Below are 6,684 nucleotides of genomic sequence, written 5' to 3' on the forward strand. Positions count from 1 at the left end.
TTCTTTTTTAGGTAAAATTTTTTTTTTTTTTTTTTTTTTTTTTTTTTTCACTTTGCTTTCCTTTACAGAAATGGCCAGGACCAGGCAGAAGACACCTTGAAAACAGGAATGTGATGGAGTGGTCTTTTGTGATCTCAGGGCATTTCGCTGATTGTTAATTCATTTCTGTGATAGCTCTTCCTCTCTCACACCTGTTCTTCCTTCTTTCTGGGCAATTTTGGAAATCCATTTGCCCTATTACTTCCCTCCAAAGATTATCCTACTTTACATGCAGGGGTGGGAGCAGTACATGGGAGGGGGCAGGAGGAATGGCCTTTGTATATCAAGGTAATCTTACTGTGATCCCACAGGAATAACTCGAGGGGTGTGATGTAGAAAAGAATGAATGTATAAACATCTAGACAGAGTTTGGTTTTATCTGCCTACAGCCCATAATATGAGACTTTTATTTCTAAAATCAGTTAGTCAAAACTATGCCTTATTCAAGGCAATAAGGTTAAGTTATATTTTGACCAGATTATTTTATATTTGTATATGAGTATTTCACAAAATTTATAATCTTCCATAGATATTTTTTGCTATTATACAGTAAGCTTGATTGCATATCTTCCTCACTGTGAATTCAGAGGAACCTCTTTTTGTTCTCATAAATAATCAAAAATCCCTAAAATTCTAGTATACACACATATACACCATACTCATAAAATGTATGTAAATACACATGTGCACACCTATATATACACATACATATAGATAAATATATTCTTAAACATTTTAGCTATAAATGTAGGGAAAAAAGGGAAATTTAGAGAGTGAGATTTTTTTTTATTACATATAAGTATTTCGACTCTTCAGATAGTGTAAGTTCATACTTCTTTTCCCCCAAAAAGGTAAGCAATATGTAGAAATCTGATAGTCACAGGAAATGTTTCTCTCCACCATGTGGCTTGTTATACTTTTTTTTTTTTTTTTTTTGGAGAGGTTTTTGCTATAGGGTGTGTGCACTCGCCAGAGAGAGACAGAGAGACAGAAAGCAAAAAATCACCCCCCGGGGGGATGGTCATGCCACAATCCCTTCTCCTCCATTCTCCTCTTGGGATCTTGGGCACGCATGCACACGTGCCCGGCGTGAGTTTTAAGCCACCGGGTCCGGGATGTGAACCGCGGTCAACTATGTGGTAGTCCAGCGACATAGCCATTACGCTAACTGCTGGCTCCCACCTTGTTATACTTTTAAGATCATCTTTTTGTTTGCTTCAACAAGAAGCAATTGGTTATCTGTTTCTTGTCTACTTCCACTACTGACCTCACGAGCAGCAATGCCCTTACTGTTAGATGTGTTGTTGGCTTTCAGATTCATTAAAGTAGATGAGCACCTAGTCATTCCTGATCTATGCTATTCATTGTGCCCATAGCACCGAACATAGATATCTTGTTTCCTGAAGGCAAGAAACTTGGGGCAAACCTGCATAGAAAGTGATGTAAGTACTGAGAGGAGGCTGATGTTTACTGGGAACTTCTTATGCTCGGGAGATTTAGGCAAGGATATTTCAGTGAGTTAATTCATTTTTAAAATATCTATATTAATATTTTAAAAATTAAAATGAGTGCATGGAAAAGAAATCAAGCAGTGCAAAACATACGTAATGAAACAGCATCCTCCTTGTCATTACCAGTTCTCTACCTCCAAGAATAACCAGTTTTTATGTATCTTTTCAGCAGTAGTCCATGATGAGTATGAAGCGTATGTATAAGGTAATGTTTAGCATATGTGCGTGCATAGCTTTTTCAACCCAAAAAGTAGCATATGCATTATTATAAACCTTATTTTTACCACTTAATATGATCTTGGACATTGCTTTATGTTCATAAAAAATCCACGTCATTATTTTTGTTGACATTATAATCCTCATGATTTATTGAACTAATGGTATGAGTTGGGTTTTGATCAAGGATGCAGGGCCTCTGAAAGACTTAGAATAATTAGGCCTTAAGCAGCGTGGGGGCTGTTATAATCTAGGTGTATCTGTCAACTGGAGCTCAGTCTGAAGGTGGAAGGGTCAGAAGTTGGGTGTGACATGGGGGTGATTGAGGACAAATTGGAATCCACAAGGATAAAGTAAAACTATATTTTTAACTCAACATTGTTATCGTTGACCATTCAGAGGACCTGTAGGCCAAACTCACACCTGGCCAACATTCAGAGACCGAGCAGGAAGAAATGTAGTAACCTCTATATCCCTGGCTACAAGCCAGCAAGCAGCCTGTTTAAAAGGGGCAACAGTACCTGCTGAGCAGCAGCCTCCATACTCAACAAACACTTGAATTCTGGCCCGTGTGTCTTGCACGTTCTCTGTGGTGAGCTTTAATCCAGAGACTTACAAGGCATTCTGGGAATTCTAGCTCCAGCTAGCTCGACTACTTTGATGATGATGGAAACTTAGAGCATTTCCATCCTCTGAGTCTGCAAACAATGCTATAATGAATAGCTTTGTACATGCTTTGTTCACTTGTGTATAGATAGCTGAAAAATTAATTCCTGGAAGTGAAATTGCCAGGCCAGAGGATATGCACATATTTTATTTATTAGGTTTTGTTAAATTTCACTCCAAAGAAGTTGTACCAATTCATATTCCTGTCGATGATGTATGGGAGTTCAGATTACCTGACATACTCATCAACAGAATGCATTATCCTACTTTCTGATCTTTTTCAATTCAATAGGTAAAAACAACAAAAAACATATCTCATTGTGGTTGTAATTTGCATTTCTTTTCACAAGGTGTGTGGTTGAGCATCCTTTAAAAATGTTAAATTCATTTGTTTTTCCTCTTACTACTCTTAGCCATTTTTCTATTATATTCATTTTCTAGTTATTTCCATTAATTAATAAGGATTGAGAATATATTAAAAAGTTTGTTTAATGAATGTACGACAAGCATTTTATCCAGTTTGCCTTCTGTCTTTTCCACTTTGTCTATGTGGAAATTTATTTTGACAGGACCCAGCCAGTCGCATGGTGGTTAAGGCAGTTATATTTCAAATGTTTCACTGCACGGTTCATGTCCTGGATTTAACAACTTAAAACACATGGACGTGTGTGTGGGTGCCCAAGATCCTGAGAGGAAGATGCAAGAGAAGGTATAGTGATATGGCTGTTTTCCCGGGGGGTGCGTTTTCACTTTCCTTCTTTCTCACTCTTTCTGTCTTCACTGAGTGCACATTCCCCAGAGCAAAATTTTTTATATAATTTAGTTTTATGATATTACACTTATATCATTGATTATATGGAGCTTGAGTTGCTTGATTTTAAAAAGGATTTTTATTGGGACCAGCAGTTGGTGTAATGGCTATGTCGCTGGACTCCCATGTGATCATTTGCTGTTCAAATCCTGGACCCAGTGGCTTAAACTCACGCCAGGTGCGTGTGCGTATAGGCCCAATTCTGTCTCTCTGTCTCTCTCTCTGTCTTTCTGGTGAGCATACATACCCTATAGCTAAAACCTCTCCCCCCCTCCCCCCCAAAAAAAGGATTTTTATCTATTTTGTTTTCTACAAAAATGCTGAAAAACAGGTAATGTGATTCTTATTGTGCCAAGGAGGAATGTAGGTTATGGACAGTGACTAAATGGCAGAAGGTCACATCTAAGTGGTTCTCATTAGGGTCCCCATATGATATATGTGATCCAGTCAGATTTAGTATTTGCCAAATATGCAGTAAAAGGATTACTTTCCAAAAATGTGACACACTGTTGGAAAACCACGAGGGATAGTGTCGTTTCCCAGGGAAACTAGTAGTGGTGAGCAGAATTGTATCTCCCCAGGACAGAGAAGCAAATGGTAGAGAAGTGAATGCAGTCTGGAGAGAGTTCGCTGTGGAGGAGGAATGGCCCACCCATAGAGGAGATTTCCACTGCAGTAGAGGGCACTGCCGGACCTGGGCTGCCCGGCCACTCTGTGAGGAGCTGGAGAGGTAGATCCCCTCCCCTACTCTTTCCTCCAGCTGACCTCTAGCCAGTAATGCCTGGTGGCTGAACTGTAGTGGAAACCAAGGGAGCAGGAGGCCCCGATGTTTTGACCCATGTACCCCCCCAGTGGCTGGAGCAGGGTGGGGCTTGGAGCTGGAGCAGCAGAGAGTAGTGGTTGGCAAGAAAGCCAAGTGAGTCAACTCTTGGAAGCCAGGAGTTGAGTCAACCATACCTGACACAAACCAGATCTTCTTGTACAACCATTACCTCAGAGAGACAGGCAATTCATAAGAACTAAAGTGGCAATGATAAGAGTAGTATTTTAGAGCTGAAGTTCAGCTTATTTTGAGATACAGTTAGCAAAATCAATATTTTAACCTCTCATTATAACTTTTAAGGAAATGAAAATTACCTGGTCCTTCAGGGTTGTGAGGAATATAGAGGAGATCAATGAAATTGATTGGGCATAAGTAAAAATCTCTGGTCATTGTCATGATATGTGAAGAAAAAATAGTGAACTCAAAGGAGAAATGGAATGAACTGTGTGGTCACTAGTGTCAAAAGCATTAGTGTCAATTCTGATGGCAGTGTATGTATCACTGGCCTTATGATGTAGTCCTTCCACCTAACTCAGCTCATTTGAGAGAAAGTTCCCTGGCACCAATTGCCATAACTCAGAAGAGTGGTAGAAATTCAGTTTCAAAGATAAATTCTGATACTTTTAATTATAAAAATTTGGATGACACAAGGTAGGTCATAGGATATGGGTATGATCTAGAAGAAAATAAGCCTGAATGATATAATCCAGTCATAGTATATTAACTTTAGTTTCTAAAAACTTCACTTCCTTTTAGCTCTGGGACTTGCGTGCAGGATGAATCTGAGCATGAAGAATCATAAAGCCAGGCTAGACAGTGGCGTGGTGGTTAAAGTGCTGAATCCCACATGGCCAGTTGTGTGACTTGAGTCTCGGACCTAGTGGCTTAGAAACAAGCTGTGCACATGCACATCCATGTCCATAAGAGATTTGTGGTGTGGCCATTTTCCCTCCCCACCCCTTGGGGGCGGGGTGGGATGCTTTCTCACTTTCACTTTCTCTCTTTGTCTCTACAGCGAGTATACATACCCTATAGGAGGGAAACAACAACAACAACATGAAGCAGATGATGTTTTAGGAGACTACTGAATTATTCCAATGAGAGATAAAATCATGAGCCAGGAACAAAAGGGGAAATATGGGGAAAAGTCAAGGATCTTTCTTCTTTCCCCTTCTTTTTCTTATTTAGAGAAAGACTGGCATCCTTAACAGGGTCACATACCACATCTTCTCTTTGCTCTGCAGATAGTTGGCCAGAGTTGACTATGGGCATGTATGCTTGCCCAGAATATGTAGGTTGACTGTCAACCAAACTGTGATCTTCCTATGGCATCCAGTATACAGAACATTGTGCTAGCAATGTGCCACCATAGCTAGGCCAAGAATTGTCCTTAATATTCCTTTATTATTCTAAAAATGTCCACAGGATTGGTAGTGATGGCTCCTCTTTCATTTCTGATATTGTAGTTTGTCTCTACTTGATTTCTCATTGTTAATCTGGGAAATAGGTTTATTAATTTTATTGATCATGTCAAAAAAAACCCCAACTTTTTATTTCACTGATTTCTTCTATTGTTTTCCTGTTTCTGATTTTAATGATTTTTTAAAATGTATGTGTTAAGTGCTCTAAATTTCCTTCTAAGAAGGGAACTTACTTTTGATGCATTGCACACATTTTGACAAGGTGTATTTTCCTTTCCATGAGAGTTTGAAATAGTTCTCATTTCTCTTGGGTGAAACATGGTATCATGCTGAATGTGGAGTCATGGTTTGTGTATCAAAGCTGCTCTGTAACTTGCTAACTCTGTCCAAACCACTGCCACACCAGCCTAGAGAAACTGCTTGTGTGCTTGTCATGTGCCAAGCACTGTTCTGCTGGTATTTCCTACCTGTCCAATGCATGTCTCACCCATCTCTTTACAACAGATACAACTATCTCTGTTTAGATGCAAAAACTGGCCCGAGGATAGCAGGAGGTAATATTAGAAATTGAATGTAGTTTGACTCTTTAGAACATTATTTTCTTTTGGTACCGTGGTTTGTTTTTCCTGTAAAATGAGGATACTAATTGTACTCCCATTTGCAAACTACATGGCCAGACCTGCCACCTGCAGATCCTATCTCATTTCTTTTAAGAGGACTCTGACCTCTGGATTGTCTCTATGTGTCCCTCGAAGCTTGGCCTTTCCTTTGCCACGAGTGCCAATGGACCTCCTTTGGTCACCACCTCCCTCAAACAGTTCTCCTATTTTGCTGTTCCCCTTCACAGTCAGATGTTTCAAAAGAGCTGTTGGTACTTCTCCTTTTTGCCTTTCAATCACCACCCAAGCCAGAGAATCTGGCTTTGCTTTTACCAAATTGTTTGTCACAAATGATCTTTTCTTAATTTCAATGGTCAGTCTTTGATTTTTATCTCCTCTGGCTTCTGAAGAGCTTTAGATACAGTGGAAATTCCCCCCTCATTTGACATGGAGCTGCCGCTACTTCTTTGTCAGTCTCTTCTCTGACATCTCTCTGCCCGTCTCAATGATGATACCATTATTTGGTCCTCCAGTCTTCCCTGTTTACTTCTGTTTGCTGGGTGGTCCCAGCTATTGCTATGGTTGCAGCCATCATCCT

This window comes from Tupaia chinensis, unplaced genomic scaffold (assembly GCF_000334495.1).
Source record: "Tupaia chinensis unplaced genomic scaffold, TupChi_1.0 Scaffold000346_1, whole genome shotgun sequence".
Taxonomy (NCBI): domain Eukaryota; kingdom Metazoa; phylum Chordata; class Mammalia; order Scandentia; family Tupaiidae; genus Tupaia; species Tupaia belangeri.